The following is a 19,566-nucleotide window of genomic DNA, read 5'->3' on the forward strand; positions in this document are numbered from 1 at the left end:
AAACTAGGTTGAGCATCCATAACTAAAAAGAAGTCTCTGTATCATGATTTGGGAGCTGGTTGGTGGCTAAAAAGAAAAAGCCTACTACAAATACCTGCCCATATAACTCAAAAATATTTTCAAAATTCAACATGGCCAACTTGGCATCACTGCACAAATGCAGGCATCAGAAATATACACAAATCAATATATGCAATATATCACATAAGTGGACTCAAGAATGATAATTTCATTTGATGGGGGAGTGTCCTATATCAATCTGTTGATTTCATTGGTTAAACAATAAAGAAACTGCTTGGCCCTCATAGGTTAAAACATAGGAGGGAGGAGTAAACAGAACGGAAGGCTGGGAGAAAGAAGCTGAGTCAGAGAGTAGCCATGATTCTCCCACTCCAGGCAGACGCAGGTTAAGATCATTCCTGGTAAGCCAGCTCGTGGGCTACATAGATGATTAGAAATGGGCTAGTCCAGGTGCGAGAGCTAGCCTAGAAGAGGCTAGATAGAAATGGGCCAAGCGGTGTTTAAAAGAATACAGTTTCCGTGTAATTATTTCGGGTAAAGCTAGCCGGGTGGCGGGACACAGCCCGCCACTCCGTATTTCAACATTCATTAGATGGAGAAAGGCTTTTTGACAAATCCAATGTCTCTTCCTGATAAAAGCCCTGAAGAAGCTAGGAAAACACAGCAAAGGCTGCAGATGGTGACCTACAGGTACTAACCAAGTGGAGAACGGCTGAAAGCACTGCCACCAAAGTTGGGAACAAGAAAAGAGTGCTAAGTCTCTTTCTTCTTCTTCAGTGTAATACTTGAAATCTTATCTGGAGTCATAAGAAAAGACAACAAAATAAAAGGTATATAAGTTTCAAAATATCCATATTTGTAGATGATATGATTCTATACATGAAAGAATCTGAAGTCTCCATAAGAATACTTACAGAACCACTAAATGTTTCATCAAAGTGGCAGGATGCAAAATTAATATTAAAAAAACCCTAACAACCCAGTAACCTATCTATCTCTATTGTCTGTCTATCATCTATCTATCTATCTATCTATCTATCTATCTATCTATCTATCTCCTACCATTTTACCTATCTATCTCTACCTACCTACCTATGTATCTAACATTCTATCTATCACATATGTAGATGATTTATTCATTTTTACTTTCTGTGTATCAGTATTTTGCTTGAATGTATATCTATGCACCACATGCCTGCCTGGTGCCTGCAGTTGCTGGGAAAGGGCTTCAGATCCCTGGAACTGAATCATAGACATTTGTGAATCAACCATATGGGTGCTGAGAATTTAACTCAGGTCCCTTGGAAGAGTGGCAGTATTCTTAACCACTGAGCCATCAACCCTCATTTATATTAAGAATAACTATGCTGAGAAAAAAATAAGAACAACCCCATTTATAATTTTCTCCACAAAATAGTAAGAATAAATGTAAGCAAGGAAGATATCTCTACAATAAAAACTTAGGAACACTGAAGAAAGAGGGTGAAGAAGTAGCTGGAAGATAAAAAAGCTTCCCATGCTTATTGATTAGGATAATTAATACCGTGAAGATGGCCATACTACCAAAAGCAATCTACAGATACAACGCAATCTCCATTGAGACTTTAGTGGCGTTATTCACAGAACTACAAAAGGTCATCTTAAATTCTTATGAAAGCACAGAAGTCCCTAGAGAATCAAAGCAGCCACAACAAAACCCAGAGGCAGAACAGCGCCACCCTCAGCTCACATCACGCTGCAGAGCCATTGTAATGGAAGCACACGGGACTCCCATGAAAACAAAAATGCAAACCAATGGAATAGAACAGAAGATCCAAACATAACCCTGCACGGCCTCGGTCACTGAGTTTTGATAAACATGTCAAACAGATATGCATATTAAAGAAAAGACAGCAGCTGCAAAAACAGGGTTCTGGAAAAACTAGTTATCAGCATGCAGAAGTGGTGTAGGAGGGTCTTCTGTCTATGTGTTACTTGCATTGGTCAAATAAAGAAACGGTCTTGGCTTTTTGATAAGGCAGAATTTAGATAGGTGGAGTAGACCGAACAGAATTCTGGGAGAAAAAAAGCAGAGTCAGACAGGTGCCATGGCTCTCCTCTCCGAGACAGACGCGGGTTAGACTCATCCCTGTAAACCACAGTCAAGTGGTGATACACATTATTAGAAATGGGTTGAATCAATATGTAAGAGCTAGCCAATAAGAGGTTAGAATTAATGAGCCAGGCTGTGTCTAAATGAATACAGTTTCTGTGCTATTATTTCCGGAGCTAAGCTAGCTGTGCGGGAGCCAGGAGGGATGAAAAGCAGGCCTGCTTGCCTCATCACTACACAGAAGAAAGAAAGAAGGGGCTGGAGAGATGGGTGGCTCGGTGGTTGTAGCAACACCTGCCACTCTTACAGAGGACCTGGGTTTGGTTTTCAGCACCCCCACCATGGCTTCCAGCATCCTAAAATCCCGTACCAGGGATCAGATGACCTCTTCTGACCTTCGTGGGTCTGTGCAGGCAAAACACTCACAGACATAACCTAAAATAAAATACATTTAAAATAAAAGAATGAAACTAGATTTATTAGTCTCACTCTGCACAAAACAAACTACAAATGGATCAATAGTTGAGTACAAGATCTGAGACTCTGAAAGACAGGAGGAAATTCAGGGAAACTCTCCAAGGTTTAGATAAACACTGTCTGAGTGACTTGAGAGACTGGAGAAAGTGCCAGCAGGGGACAAATGGAGTTTCAAGAAATTAAAAAGCACCTTTCTTTCTAGACTAGAAACTGTCTTCAATTGATAACCGCTCACAAATGGTCCTCCCTTCAGGTCCTTTGCGTATATATAATGTGTTTTTAGGGGGTTTCTGTATGTGCGAACATGTGTGTCTCTGAGTTTATATGTTTTTCTTGTGCTTTTTCTTTGGCTCACTTTTCTGTTTGTTTGTTTGTCTTATTCTGGTCTGTTTGTTTTTATTTTGTTGTTATTTTTAGATGCCTGTTTATATTCTAATGAGATAGAGAAAGGATATGGATTTGGGTGGATGGAGAAGTAAAGAGAACCTGGGAGGTGTTGGGGGAGGGGAAACTGTAATCAGACTATAGTGTATGGTAAAAAATCTATTTCCAATAAAAAAGAAATTAAAAAGTTTATGAACCAAAAACAATTACTTGAATGAATAGACAGCTACAGAATAAATAGAAATATTTACTAGCTATACATATATATATATATACATACATAAATATATATATATGCATAGCTATACACATGGTCAATATTTAGAATACACAAATAGCTAGAAAAACTAAACACCAAAAACCAAGCAACCCAATCAATAAATAAAGCAGACAGTGTTAGGATTCAGGCACCTGTATTGGTCTGCCCTTAGGGTCCTGACAGGATATGTCTCCACTAAGAGCATTTCCTGTGCATGTTAGCTTTGTTCCCACCTCCCATCTCTCTCTCTCTCTCTCTCTCTCTCTCTCTCTCTCTCTCTCTCTCTCTCTCTCTCCCTCCCTCCCTCCCTCCCTCCCTCCCTCCCTCCCTGCCTGCCTGCCCCCTCTCTTTCTCTTCTGCCACTCTTGTCCCCAGGGACCAATCTCTGCCCCTCTCTTTGTCACTTTCTCTGCCCCTTCTCGGTCCTCTTCCAATAAACCTCCCAGCTGAGCCCTGTTGTACGGATGCCTCTTCACGGCATTTTTTAAATTATGACGTTGTTTCCCTGGCCAGGAAAGGCTCTCCTGGTGCTTCCTCCGGCCTGCTGGAAGTCTGAGGCATGCCAGGACCCTGGAACCTGGCCCACATACGACACCCTCACTTTTCCAACTAGCAAATCACTGGGCCCCTCCATCTAACGCTGACATGACTGGTGAGCCCTCTCTTCTCCACCTCTGAGTGGAGGACTCATCTCTCAAGCGTGGATTCTCACCTTTTGGCGCCCTCAAGTCCTGGTACGAGGTAACAATGACTCCCTCGTTTGGAGCCCCTGTTCTGTGTTTGATAAATCATTGAGCAGCCTGTATCTTCTCAAAAGCGACCCTCTTTGAATTCTTAAGGACTTCCAAACTCATCCACCTTTGCAGTCAGATCTGGCTCAATGACTACTTAGATACTGCTTTCTGATCTGCTCTCTTCCGCCTGCAGCAAATCTGCTTTCCCATTCACTGGTGGCTCTGCCTTCTGTTCAATACTGGCAACTGGGTCTTTGGCGGGTCCACCAGCCTCTGACCATTTCCCTGGATGTGAGGCTTCCTTTCTCAAGCACAGTCCTCTCCTCGCCTTCCGGCTTTTCTCAAAGACCTGGTACCAGGTGCCTGTGTCTCCCTCAGGTTCAGAGCCCTTGGCCCCTGTTGTGTGGTTTCACATGGGACAGCCTGTGCCTACTTAATCTGATCCTCTCTGAATTCCTGTGACACTAGGAATTGCAGCCCCTTGGGTCTGACTTTTCTGCTCACTCATGGGAGCTGTGTCATCATCAACAGTTCCTCACTCCCATTGGGATGTTTTTTGGAGACCCACCGAGCACTCCTTTCAAATCAAATCTGGCCTCAGTATACCCTGGGTTAAGCAGTCAGGAAACTAAGGAAAAATTCTCCTCTTTCTTTCTTTTACTGTCTGCTCTCCCTCTCTAAATGTCCTATTTGTTTGCTGTAACGTGCGGGGCAGATGGAGAAGTCAGCTTCCTCATGCTCAGCACACACTGAACCTTCCTTTCTTTTTTATCTAAACAGCAACCACGTGACTCTTCTCCATCTTGGCTGGTGACCTCATCATGATGTCAGCAGCTATGTGGCTGGCAGCCATCTTTTACTACGGTTAAAGAGTACGCTTCTCAGTCCTAATGAGCTCTCTGTTCATTTTATCTCTTTTAGAGGAAGAAAGCAGCAACAAGCCTCAAATGTTTTGGATTGGTAACTTTGGTTTAGAAGGCCTAAGTACTTATATCTTTGCCAACTGTTCAACACCAAGCTTCCAGAGAATTTAAATAAATGAAGCTATAGTCTAGCTCTGGCAGATCACTAAAGACTATACTTTACTACTATAGTACTGTGCCCACAAGATCGGGATTTTCAGTTCTCTTTGGTTGCTTTCTAATGTCTCTAAAACATATCCCTTTTGTAAACTTAAAGTTCTTGTGAGCTCAACTTGGATCCACCTGGAATAGCATTTTGCCAGGTCCAAGCGGCACCTGATAGTTCCACAGAGCCCGGACAGTGAAATGAAACAGTCCGATACCCCAGGATGTGGCCAGCACCTGAGCTTTCTCAGGTCCCGAAAAGACTGCGCAACCCCACCCCTATCATCACGAAGCAATTTCAAGAACACAGTGTCCATTCCCCACCTCACCTGCTACCTCTTTGTAACCTCACCTTTTTATAATAAACAAAAGGGGGTATTAGGATTCAGGTACCAGTCTGCCCTTGGGGTCCTGACAGGATGTGTTCTCAACCGTAGTCAGGAAGTACTTCGTGTGCACATTTGCTATAGTGACACACGCCTTTAATCCCAGCACTTGGGAGGCAGAGGCAAGCGGATCTCTGTGAGTTTGAGACCAGCCTGGTCTACAAGAGCTAGTTCCAGGTCAGGCACCAAAGCTACAGAGAATCCCTGTCTTGAAAAACCCCATCTTTCCCTCCCCCTCCCCCCGCTCTTTCTCTTCCACCGCTCTTGTTCCTAGGAATGGGTCTCCTTCCACGCCCCACGCCCCTTCTCTCTCCTCTTCAAATAAACCTCCTATGTGCCTTGTTGCATGGCGTGACTTCTGTTTGCAGCGTTTTTAAATACATTACGATCGACAGTTTTAAGAGATTGGATGCAAAGGACCATTCAAGAAATGCAATAAAATGACACCGAGATCCCATCTCAACCCCATCAGGATGTCAGTCTTCAAGAAAATGATTAACAAGTGTTGGGGAGGATGTGGGCGAAGGGAACCCTCAGGCACGTTGATGGGGTTGTACACACGCCCGGCCACTGTGGAATTCAGCGTGGAGATTCCTCAAAAGAGAAATGATATACCCACCTATATCATGCCTGGGTATTTACACAAATGGCTCTAAGTCAAGGTAACACAGAGACAGGGCATCAGCCTTTGCCACAGTACTCTTCGGGAGAGCAACTTTGAAGAGCCAGCTAAGAAGAAAATGTGGCTGGGCGCTGGGGATGTGGTTTAGTCGGTATTTGCCATACACGTTTTAGGACATGAGTCGGAGCCCCAGACTCTATATGAAGAAGTTGAGGCTGTGGCGTGTGTTTCTGATCTCAGTCCTGAAGAGGCAGAGACAGACAGGGTTCTGGGACCTCCTAGCCAAACAGCCCTGTCTACTCAGTGAGCTCGAAAGCCTTCGAGAGACTTGCGTCAAAAAACAAGGTGGGCGGCATCTGAAGAATGACCCTCTAGATTGACCTCGGTCTCCCCAGGCACATGTGAACACATGCATACGTAAGTTCACACAAACACACACATAAAAACAAATTTAAGTGGCTCATAATCACACTGGAATCTTTCAGCCACAAAAAGGAATAAAGCTTCATCATTTACAAGAAAATGGATTCAACTGGAAATTATCCTATTAAGTGATGTAAGTCAGTCTCCAGAAAAATAAATATTAAACTCACCCTCACTCACTGTTCTTAAACTTTATAAAGCTATAAAGTCATATACATGCACATGGCATAAAAGAAGAAGTGAAAGAATCTAGGAGAACAGAGGGGGCTGATGGGAGGGAGAGAGGAGAAGAGAGAGTATCGGGGGATGGGGAACGTTTACACTACATTGTACACTTGCATGGATGTGACCTCGTGTGACCCTATGTAATACAACTTTAAAATCCAAAAAAACTGATATTCAAGCTGAGACTTCAAGAATGAAAAGGATCTAGGCTGTAAATTCTATTTATGTTTGATCACAGGAATAGAAATAAACTCATAAATTGAAGTATATTTGAAAGGGTGAATCAACAACATTTGCTGAAGATTTAGACACAGGCAAGGGAAGAGAGAAATGAACCAGAAAATGTCAATCTCAGGCTTCCAACAGAGAGAGCATGTTGTGAGAGGAAATGTAGAGGCTCGCACCCTAATTTTATTAAACATTTTATAGCGTGACTTGCAGAGTCATGTTTCCATTTTTTAGAGGAAATCATATTACTAAAAACCGTCAGTGATGAAATCTACCTCCCTTCCTTACTGGAATCATATAACAATATGCTCAGAATGCGTAACCATGACACAAGACAAAAGGTAGGGGTTGTTCATGAATGTTTGTTTTATGAAAAGGAAAAATGTGTGGATTTAATTATTTATACTATTGCTTCTGGGTGGAGCTGGAAGGGGTGTAGAAGTAGTAATGATTTAAGCTGGAGAAGGAACATCTCACAGGAAGCTCAGAGTGGAGCATGGGCAGAATAGGGAGACAGTATGCGTGCTGGCTAGTTTTATGTCAACCTGACACAGGCAAGAGTTATCGAAAGGACGGAACCTCAATTGAGAAAATGACTCCTTAAGGTCTATCTGAAAGGCATTTTCTTAAGTAGTGATTGATGGGGGAGGGCCACTCCTGGGTTGCTAGTCCCAGATTTTATAAGAAATTAGGCTGAGCAAGCCATGAGGAGCAAGCCAGTAAACAGCTCCTCTCCATAGCCTCTGCATCAGCTCCTGCCTCCAGGTACCTGCCCTGCTTGAGTTCGTATCCTGGCTTCCTTTGATGATGAACAGTGATGTGGAAGTGTAGGCCAAGTAAACCCTTTCCTCTCCATCCTGCCTTTTGGTCATGCTATTTCCTTGTAGCAATAGAAACCCTAGGACAATCTGTGTTTCCCAAGTGAGCACCTCCCAATAGTTCATTGCTCTGTTATTCATTTCTTAACTTAATTTTCACAAAAACTCTGTAATTCTCACATTATTTCATCTTACACAAGACAAAATTCAAACTTTCAAAGCTAATTAAAAAGCTTAAGGTCAAGGTTAACAAGTGACAAAGTGGAGATTTTGAAATTCAAATTAGATTAAGCAGTACTACTAAAGTCGCCACCCTCCCCCAAAAGACTACACAAAGACTTGGGGGACTTTTCTTTGTAAAGGGTGAGAACACAAATACTTTAGATGATTGTGGGCTTTTTGGTCCCTTGCTTAAGTGCTCATTACTGCCATTGTGACATAACCAGCCAAAGGATGTAGTTAGTGAATAGTGTGGCTGGAATTCTACCAAACTTTGTTTCAAAATGAGGCAGTATTGGCTGGCCCACTGGCTCAGTGGGTAAAGTCTTTGCCATCAAGCCAAAGGACCGGACTCTCATCGCCAAAAATCAGAGCTGAAGGAAGGAACTGACTCCTAGAAGCTGCCCTCTGATCGCCACTCATGATTTTTGGTACAATGTACATGCTTGTTGTACATGTTCACATAAATACACACACACACACATGCTATGATGACTTTGGCTGTAAATCACTGATTTGCACAAAGGTTCCAGATCCTTGCTTATCTTTCCCTGTTTATGGAGCTACTAAATAGGAAATTGAATGGTATAAATTTGGCTTTTTTTTAATATTCTCTTTGTTTTCTGAGTGGTAGAACTGGGAAGAAAGAAAAAGAGAATGGGGAAGGGAGAGTGTTTAAAAACTCTCTGAGGAAGATCCCACTTCCAAGTTTCTTCAAGCTGGCAAAAATTCAGTTTCTCATTGTTGTGTGACAAAAGCTACCTTTTCCTGAATGGTTAGCCCCTTTCATTTCCAGCTAGCAATGTCATGTTGAATCCAAGGTGTGGATTTAATCTTAGACTTCATCTTCCTCTGGAGAACTATCTCTGCCTTCAAATGCTCCTTTGATGTAGTAGTCACTGTGATTTGAGTGGGGAATGGTCCCATAGGCTCTATCATTTGGGCACTAGGCTTCCATTGCTGTTGGGGACGTCAGGAAGTGCAGCCTTGTTGCAGGACATATGTCACTGGAGGCAGGCCTAGAGAGTTTAAAGGTTTGTGCCACTTCCAATCTGCTCTCTGCTTCTTGCTGGAGATTGAGGATGTGAGTTCTCAGTTTCTTGCTTTGGCAGCCATGCCTGCTTTCTAACGTTGTCTCCAGCCTTGGTGGACTTTTGTCTCTCTGGAGACATCAGCCAAAATGCCTTTTCTTCCCTAAGTTGCTCCTGATCATCGTATGTTACCACAGCAACTGAAAAGTAGCTAACACAGTTACACTCAAACAATCCAAACCAATCTCTCATTTTATTTTTTTATTATTTAAATTGTGTAGATATGTGTATGTTTGTGTAGAAGTATGTACATGCAAGTACACGTGTCCTTGGAGAACAAACATGTCCCATTACAGTGTAAAGCCAGGGTTATAGGTGACTGTTAGGCACTCAAATTGAATGCTAGGGTCTGAACTGCAGTCTCTTCAAGTACACACTCTTAACCACTGAGACATCTCTCCAGGCCTATAACCTCTTTATTTTAAAGTCATGTGATCAATAATCTTTGTTTTAATTCTTCTCTCATACGATATATCCCAACCTCAGCCTCTCCTCCTTCCCCTTATCTCAGCCCCACCCCCAGATCCACTGCCCCTCTCTTGTTTCCCTACATAAAAGAGCCTCCCAAGGCTATCAACCAAACAAGGCATAATAAGATGCAATAAGACTAGGCACAAACCATTATATCCAGACTAGATAAGGCAACCCAGTAGGAGCAAAAGGGTCCCAAGAGCAGGCAAAAGAGTCAAATACACCCCACTTCCCATTGTTAGGAGTCTCACAAGCACCCCAAGTTAAACAACTGCAGCATGTGTGTAGAGGGCCTAACGCAGACCCCTGCAGGCTCCATGATTGCAGTTTCAGTTCCTGTGAACCCCTGTGAACCCTGCTTAGATGATTCTGTGGGCCATGTTCTCCTGGTACCCTCGACCTCTCTGGCACCTACAGTCCTTCCTCCCCTCCTTCCACAGGATTCCTCAAGCTCTGCTTAATATTTGGCTGTGGGTCTCTGCATCTGCTCCAATCAGCTGCCAGAGGAAGCCTATTGGATGATGATTGGGCTAGGCACCAATGACCAATAATCTTAATGACACCTGCAAATGCTCTTCTGCAGGATTTTGAGGTCATGGAGATGACCTCAGAGTCTATAAGGCAAAAACTGGTATTGTGACTTTTCTCTTGGAAGGGGATTGGGATGAAATGCATTTGAGTTGAAGAATAACTCCGGTTTTTATGTCAACTTGATATAAATTAAAATCACCTGAGGCTTTTTTTTCTTTTATCACCTTAATAGATGTGGGAGGTTCCATCCCAATGGTGGGTATCACTTTTTGGCAGCAGCCAGAAAAAGGTGGGACAAAAGGAAGATTCTTTTCTCTTCTGTCACTTGGTCTCCTGCTTACCATTGAGTTTATTTTCCTTCCTTTCGTTTAACCAGTTTATACAGCATGTATGAATTAATATAAATTATTTGCCTATTGATTTCTTGGGGGGCTCCTGGTAGTGGGACCAGGACTTGACCTGGGTGCGTGAACTGGCTTTTTGGAGCCCATTCCCTATGGTGGGGTACCTTGCTCAGTCTTGATACAGGGAGGAGAGCCTTGTTCCTGCCTCAATTTAGTGTACCAGACTTTATTGACTTCCCAAGAATGGCCTTACTCCCTCTGAAGAGTGGATGCTGACAAGTGGGGGTGAAAGAAGGGGAACTGGGGCTAGTATGTAAAATTAAAAAATTCTTTTATTTATTTATTTTTTTATTGAGAAAAGGAAGAAAAAAAACAAGTTTCCACCTCCTCCCAGCCTCCCATTTCCCTCCCCCTCCTCCCACTCCTCTCCCCCTCCCTCTCCAGTCCAAAGAGCAGTCAGGGTTCCCTGCCCTGTGGTAAGTCCTAGGTCCTCCCCCCTCTGTCCATATCTAGGAAGGTGAACATCCAAACTGGCTAGGCTCCCACAAAGCCAGAACATGAAGTAGGATCAAAACCCCGTGCCATTGTCCTTGGCTTCTCATCAGCCCTCATTGTTCGCCATGTTCAGAGAGTCCAGTTTTATCCCATGCTTTTTCAGTCACAGTCCAGCTGCCCTTGGTGAGCTCCCAATAGATCAGCTCCACTGTCTCAGTGGGTGGGTGCATCCCTCGTGGTCCCGACTTCTTTGCTCATGTTCTCCCTCCTTCTGCTCCTCATTGGGACCTTGGGAGCTCAGTCCAGTGCTCCAGTGTGGGTCTCTGTCTCTATCTCCATCCATCACCAGATGAAGGTTCTATGATGATATGCAAGATATTTGTCAGTATTGCTACAGGCTAGGGTCATTTCTGGTTCCCTATCCTCAGCTGCCCAAGGAACTAACTGGGGACTTCGGCTTGGGCTCCTGGGAGCCACTCTAGGTTCAAGTCTCTTGCCAACCCTAAGGTGGCTCCCCTAACTAAGAATTGTGCTTCCGTGCTCCCCTAACCAACCATCCTTTATCCCAATCCTCCTTTTTCCCCTAGTTCCCCTCATCCTCTCCTTCTCCCTTTTCTCTCCCCATCTCCTCTTACCCCCATCCCACCCCACCCCCAAGATCCCAATTTTCTCCCCGGCAATTTTGTCTACTTCCCATAGCCAAGAGGATAACTATATGTTTTTCCTTTGGTTCACCTTCTTACTTAGCTTCTTTGGGATCACCAATTGTAGACTCCGTGACCCTTATTTATGGCTAGAAACCAATTATGAGTGAGTACATCCCATATTCATCTTTTGGGGTCTGGGTTACCTCACTCAGAATAGTGTTTTCTATTTCCATCCATTTGTATGCAAAATTCGAGAAGTCATTGTTTTTTACCGCAGCGTAGTACTCTAATGTGTAGATATTCCACACTTTCTTCATCCATTCTTCCATTGAGGGGCATCTAGGTTGTTTCCAGGTTCTGGCTATTACAAATAATACGGAGGCCTGATCTCTCGGCGCCAGGAGACCCAGCGTTGGGGTGAGTTTCTGGCCCCGCAGCGCCAGCCTGGGACAGGGAGCTCAGAGGTTCCTTGGCCCCCTATCCTTCTTGGGCTCTCTGCAGGGCCTCTACTCCCGGCATACTGCCTCTTTCTTCCTAGCCCACCCAGCTTCCATCCAGAACCCTCCCCCACTTCGGCCCCACTGCCCTCTTTCGGCACATAACATCACCCAGCCCAGCCTGTCTGGGCACTGGGTCCGAATCCTCGGGGCACCCAAGCGGGTGGGAGTTCCTTTGCTTCTATGGCCTGCCTGCACCAAGCAGAGTAGGTGCTTTGTTTGCGAGCTGCCCCATCAGCACGGAGGCCTAATCTCTCGGCGCCAGGAGACCCAGCGTTGGGGTGAGTTTCTGGCCCAGCCCGGTGCCAGCCTGGGACAGAGAGCTCAGAGGTTCCTTGGCCCCCTATCCTTCTTGGGCTCTCTGCAGGGCCTCTCCTCCTTGCATTCCGCCTCTTTCTTCCTAGCCCACCCAGCTTCCATCCAGAACCCTCCCCACTTCGGCCCCCCCCCCGCCCTCTTTCGGCACATAAAAAGTTCTTAAATGAATCTTTCTTTAAAAAATTCTTTACCTAGTAGAATTTAGATACTTATAGAAAATCCAAAAAAAAAAAAAAAGCTAATAGACAGTGATAACATACACAAGAATAAATCCAGAGCTAGGGAACCCGGGAATGTGTTGGGAGATATTGATGGTCAGAGGTTGTAGTCTATCGTGGCCTGGCAGCTCTCTCCAAAGCTCAGCAACATGTCAGACTCCATCCCTAGCTAGACTTCCTGCCCTCTACCTGCCCATGTCGGAAGAACATCTCTGGGCGCCAGAGGACTGAATCTGAAAGCTGTCTCTAAGCTTGGACGCCTGGTTTATCTCTAGCATGACCCTTGACACAGTTTCCTGCTAGAAGCCTTTCCCGCTGCGGCACATACTGTAACTAAGATTTGTACTAGGAGCTTTGCTATAGTATAGACCCTGCGGCCACATCGGAAGCCTTATGACAGGAGCGTGCCACTTAACGCAAATTAGGCTTCGTCTCCACGCTTCCCAATCCTATATATTCCCCGTATTCTGGAATAAAACTGAGCTGATTCACTGAAGCTTTACCCCAGAAGGCTACCTCTGTTGTGCTCACAGGCCTTTCAAGGATATCCGTCATCGCTTCTGCCCCTTTGTGCTCACGGACTGATGACAATATGGACCGTGAAAATAAAGAAGACCCCACGGGAAAGAGCCTGTTCTCAAAGTCAAGCTGCGGTATCTAGGGCTCCTCCAGTGTTTGCCACCACATCCTACTGTTCTAAATCTTGCTTCCAAGTTATAACTTGAATTGAGACAGAATTCAAAGAAATGGAGATCCAAACAACAATGGCTAAATTAAGCTTATATAATTTTTTGCCATCTTGAAGAGCAGGGGCCATTTTTCCAAATTTTCTGGTCTTAGTGGTTTTCATTTGTTTAACTGGCAAATTTTCTGGGAAATGTGTCTGTAGTCGATCAGTCTTTCCCTCCACATTCCATTGAGTTGTTTCACCCATAACTTGAACTTCTTAGACATGCGCTATACCATAGTCAAGGTATGCTAGAAAAAGAAGACCTTGTCCTAAGAAGATCTCATCTCTTACATCTTTTTGCTTGAGACAGAAGCAGCCAATGAGCATCTGTTGGCATCCATGGCTTATGACAGCTATGGGATCAATCTTCAGAATCCACTTCTCATGAGTGTGAAGGTCTGTGTCTGCTTGGCGGCAGGCTCATGGCTATGTGGCGTGGTGAATTCTGTGACTCACACGGCACTGGCAGCCACACTCATCCTGTAGGGACCCAACCAGATCAGCCACTTTCTCTGTGACATCCCGCTGCTCCTGAAGCTCTCCTGCTCAGACACCTCTGTCAATGAGTCAGTGCTCCAAGTGGCCAGTGCCACCATCGGCCTGAGCCCCTGCCTGTTCACTGCAGGCTCCTACGTACTCATCATCTCTGTCATCCTTAGGATTCCCTCTGCTCAGGGCCGGAGAAAGGCCTTCTCCACCTGTGCTTCCCACCTCACCGTGGTGGTGGTAGTTTACTTTGGAACAGCCAACTTCAACTATGATCGACCCAGGGAAGGCTACTCCCTGGACATGGACATCCTGGTGTCTGTTCTCTTCTGTGTTGTGACCCCCATCATCTACAGCCTGTGAAACAAAGAGGTCAAGGGTGCCCTGAGGAAGCTTACTAGAAAACATGGTTTTTCTGGTCAGACAATATTGTTTTCTGAGAATATTGTTAGTTGTGGGAGAAGATGAGTGATCCAGATGTAGTTTTACAGTGCTTTCTCCACTTAGGCCCTCTTCACAGCTGTCTGTCTCCTCCCCGGAGTCCCATTCCACACGCTGAACTCGTGTACCTTGGGATCGCCCATGAAACAGTGTTTTGGAGTGCTTTCAATACTGGATCCCAAAGGCCCTTATCCATTAGTCATTACTTATGTTTCCCAAATCCTTCAACTCTGAGAAACTGCTAATCTATTTTATGTCTTTTTGAATTTGCCTATTCTGGGCATTTAATGTAAATGTAAATGCAAATATATAATATATGGCATTTTTTGTCTGACTTTTTACCTGTGGCACAATGTGCTCAGTCTTTACCCGTGTTGTAATGTGTATCAGAACTTCATTCCTTTTTAAGCCAAACCATAATCTATCATATAGCAATAGAATATTGTTCCATTAGTCAGTTAACTGGCATTTGAACTCTTCCCACTTGCTTCCTGTCATGAATAGCATTGTTCAGATTATTTCTGCTCAAGCTTGAGTGGGTTTGCTTTTGTACATAGGAAGGGGAGAGCCAAGTCATGTGATAGCCTTGTACTCAATATTTCAAATGACTACCAAATTGCTTTCTAAATTCTTCCTTTCTTTCTTTCCTTCCAGTCTGTCTGTCTCTGTCTCTCTCTCTCCCTCCCTCCTTCCCTCCCTTCCTTTGCATGTGAGTGTGTGTGTGTGTGTGTGTGTGTGTGTGTGTGTGTGTGTGTGTGAAAGGTTACCATTGCCATTGTAGCAGGTAATGGTAGCTGGTTCCATTTGCCTTTATCAAGATGTTTAGCGGGGGCCATTTTTGTGCTTCTCTTTCACACATGAAAAAGCTCCATATTCAAGATTTTGTGAGCTTTAGAGATTGTAATAGTTACTATACTGTGAAAAAAATTCCTGAACAAGCATCTTAGTGAAGCCCATGTTTATTTTTGGTCCAAATTTGTGGGACACAGCCCATTAAGGTATGGAAGTCATAGCAACAGAAGCGTGGGGCAGCTGGTTCCTTTTCAATGTTGAGTCTAGAAGCAGGGACTGATACTCAGTGTTGCTATTCGGCTTCCTCTCTCCTTTTTCCTTTTTTGTTCAGTCTGGGTTCCCAGTTATTGGGCAGCAATTTCCTTTGAAATAAACCTCCATCATGGAGGGAAACTCATTAAAACAGGGTGTTCAAAAGGGAAGTGAAACATTCCATTCTGCAAGAAGTTCCTTTAGTTCAGAAAATGATGACTGTAATAACTTCAGGATGTCCCTGAAACAGACCAGATTTACCAGGACCCTCTCTCTCTCCGAGCATAGGTAACCCGTAAAGACTGCTAAGAGTGTTTCCAGAGAGTCCTGGACAGAAGCAGACATCAGCCAAGCTGCTTAGAAGAGGCTCAGATGACATGAGATGCCTGAAAAAGATGCCCCTCTGTCCGGGTTTGCTTCCTATTGCTGTGCTAAATCACCACAATCAAATGCAATTTGGGGAGGAAGAAGTTTATTTGTCTTACGTGTTCCAATCATAGTCTACTATGAAGGGAAGTCAAGGCAGGAACCTGGAGGCAGGAACTGAAGGAGAGACCATTAAGGACCACTGTTAACTAGCTTGCTTCTCATGGTTTGCTCCATTTGCTTTCTTATACAGCTCAGGACCACCCACCCAGGTAGGGTGCCATTCCTGGAAGGCTGGGCCCTCCCACACTAATCATTAATCAAGAAAATGTCCCACAGACATGCCTACAGGCCAGCTGATAGACGCATTTTCTTAGTCGGGGTTCCCTCTTCCCAGATGACTCTAGATTGGGGCAAGTTCTGCAAACAAAAACAAACAAAACAACCCCTAACAGCACACTTCCTAGCCCGCTGATCTGCCTGCGTGCGATGCGGTGCTTTCTAATTTTCCAGCTTCCATGAGTTGTCACCCATGCCGGGTGGACTTCAGTGACGCAGCTGTCTTGGAGTAGTTTCTGCTCTGGTAACTAGCTCCTCAGCCAGATTGTCGTAAATAACCCTCCTGCCCCACCTAAAAACTTCATTGGTTCACCACATTAGACTTCTGTCTATCGTCAGGAACAGTGTCACGCAACAGGGGTCCTTGGCATGGTGTGGCCCTCCATTAAGCCTCTCTGGAAACTGTCTCACACACAGGCTCAGAGGTGTGCCCCCTAGGTGAGTCCACATCCAATCAAGTCGACAATGAAGATAGACTTGCATGAACATTCAGTTCTGGCTAATATTTTAATTCAAAAATGATACAATGAAGCATTGTAATGTTTTCAGACTCACAGCTCTCTCCCCATTTGTGTCCTATAGAGCCATTTGATGGCCGTGATTTCTTCCCTTTAAACTGCACAAGAGCAAACGGTGTCAATAGCATTTTATGAACAATAAAAAGACAAAGAATTGGCATAAGGTATAAGGCGTTGCTGAGAAGGAACAGAAAGAAGCCTTCCCACCCAAAATGTAGCCCCGCTAGGATTAACTAACAGCTAAGAAAGCAGCTATGCTGTTGGAACCATGGCTCATATACAGACCCAACTGACAGGGCTCATAGCGGGAAGTCTAGATCTGAATCTCTTGGCCATGGTTACTAGTCATTTGTACAGTGGAGAATCCAATCAAATAAGCTGACATGCTTGCATGCCCACTGGGAAGGAGGACAGACGGGTCTTCAGGCTTTAGCTGCCACAAATGTAACAGTACATTTAGGACTGAAATTCACTAACAAACGTCCCAAAAGAGGTAGCTGTTCTCATTGCATGTTGGGAAAAGATTTTTTTTTCATGACCTTAATGAATGCACAAGAGAGTTAATTGTTCTTCATTGAGACAGCTTCTACTTAGGCTGTTGCCCTTGTATCTGTGTGCTAAGGTGTTCCAGACAGCTGCTGAGAAAGAGATCAGCTAGGCTACTCCCTAAAGGTCGGCATATGAACCTTTATAAATTGCCATCCTAGAAAAGCAGAGAAATCACAGGCTTTGACTCCTCTGAGAAGCAATGAGTGTGTAATAGGCAGACCACAAGGAGGACAGGTCGTCGTGATGCAGGAAGGTCAACAGCCACTTCTGCCAAAGTCCAATGTTGTGGAGGACACCGATGCTTGCTCACACTAGAGCCAGAGACGCAAGGCTTCCAACGGGTGTCCGTGGTAAGCAGTTTACTTATTAACTATCACACATGTGACAACTCTGCCCAGCTTATGATATCAACCCCGAAAAATCAATTATGAAACCTGGCTCATATTCTTATCATCCTTTTCATGACATTTATGTAATAGCAATAGTCTTAATATCATTTTTATGGGCATCAGTTACTAAAGTAGCAATAAGAAAGCCAGAATTGAAATGGCATTAGTTGTTTATTATCCTAAGGAATTCCTTAAGGAGATAATCGGTGGGAACTATGCTCACAGCTAACAACTCACTAGTCCTACTATGAATCTGACAAGCACAAATGTGGCTATAATTTTCAGGGGAAAAAAACCCATAAGGTCACATTTCTCCTTTAATTCATTATGCTTTGACGGTAGGAGCCGACGGAAATTTGTTTAAATAAATTGTAATTGAGTTTGCATAACACTTGTAATCAGAAACCTTTTTATCCACTCAGCCAAGGGCTCTTATCTTGATTTCACAGCACACTGATCCTTGGGAGATGTGCTGCGATCAGCTTGTTTGCTGTGTAAAGCTCTGAAGTCTGCAAATTATTTCCTTGCCCTCCATCGCTTTAGAAAGAAATTTTGTAAACTGGCTTATTTTGATTTTTCTCAATAATTTATCTTCTGGGGTGATTTGGTGATTGGGAAAGAGAGAAGAGTTGTTTTGGCTTAGGAAAAGGCTGTTGCATGGTCACTGTGGGGGCCTTTGCTCGTAGAGAGTGAGCAGCAAGATCTCACAGGTCAAGCGGTCACGGCATCAAACTTACCAGCTCAAGAGCTGTGATCTTTCTCAAGTGTTTTCTGAACTAGAACTGATGAATAGGGTTAACCTTCTAGATCAACCCGGTTGTCTCCATTCAACCTCTTTATTTCCTCATGGGTCTGGCGAAAGAGTTTAATTAACTAATTAATTAATTAATTCCCTGTGTGTACATGCACACACACACATTTCAGTGTCTATGTGGAGATCAGAGGACAATTTGTGGGGATAGATTTTTCTTCTTTCTTTGTTTGGATTCTGGGGGTCTTAACGTCAACCTGGATGGTTAATTAACAGCTTTTGCATCCTGGGCAGCTTCAGGTAGGTGTGGAGATCAGGTACCGTCAGGAATATGCGGCTCCATGACGGTCAATGACCAGAGGGTATCTGTCACATAGGGGTCATTGGAAGGCACTTCTTCCATACTCTGGCATATGTATCCATGTAAAGGGACTCAAATTTCTGTTGTTGTTTCAGGATATATTTTCATTTATACGTATTGTGTGTCTATGTGAGTATATGCCACACACGAAGTGGATGCCCCAGTAGCCAGAAGTGGGTGTTGGATCTCCTAGAGCTGGAGTCACAAGTAGTTGTGAGACATTCTACATGGATGTTGGGAACTCTAGTCCTCCACTAGAGCAGCAAGTGCTCTTAACCACCAAGCCAGCCCTCCAGCCCACCCCCACATAAATCTGAATATTGGCTCTGTACTATCTAGGCTGTGATCTGGTGTAGAAGTATAATTTCCCATAGAGTCACCCTCTTCTCAATCCTGAGATTAACTACACTGGTTAAAGAACCAGTGGTCTTTGTTATGATTGGGATGGGGACTCAAGAAACTCATGCCTGGGAAGCACTGTGAACTCTTTCCAAGGTTGCCTGAAGATAGGGACCACTGATAGAAAATACAACTGCTAATCATTCTATTTTTATAGTTATAGTTCCAAGAAATATAAATTGACTCATTTACCAATAACTTTATTTGTGTTTGTTTTGTTGTTGTTTGGGGGAAGGATGGTGGTTTGATTGAGTTCTCAGAAAATTTGAAAAATTATAGGTTTTCCTTATTTCCACTTCTCCATTTCCATCTCCCCTTCCTTCTCCTTCCCCTCTCTCCCTTCCTTCCTGCCTGCCTCCTTCCCTTTCATCCTCCCATGTTCTTATTCCATGAAATGTTTTTAGTAGGACAGCATCCTTGGAAGATTATGACGTTCAAAGTCAGATGGACACTATGAAATTCCAGTTGCAGACCTTATGCAACTTTAAACGCGTATGTAATGATGGGCACTCAAGACAGACATTCAGCATGGCGTCTGGTATGGCATCAGTGTTCAGGACACAGTACTGCTGTGTCTATGCCGTTGTTGTCGGTCACAGGACTTGCGGAGAAGACTGTAAGGGAAA

General features: G+C 44.1%; 1 pseudogene; it reads left to right on the forward strand.

The window, feature by feature from the left end:
* Positions 1–1,571: 1,571 nt before the first annotated feature.
* LOC142854068 (olfactory receptor 5J3-like) lies at positions 1,572–14,251 on the forward strand (annotated as a pseudogene).
* Positions 14,252–19,566: the final 5,315 nt, after the last annotated feature.

Source organism: Microtus pennsylvanicus, chromosome 7, assembly GCF_037038515.1.
Source record: "Microtus pennsylvanicus isolate mMicPen1 chromosome 7, mMicPen1.hap1, whole genome shotgun sequence".
Taxonomy (NCBI): Eukaryota; Metazoa; Chordata; class Mammalia; order Rodentia; family Cricetidae; genus Microtus; species Microtus pennsylvanicus.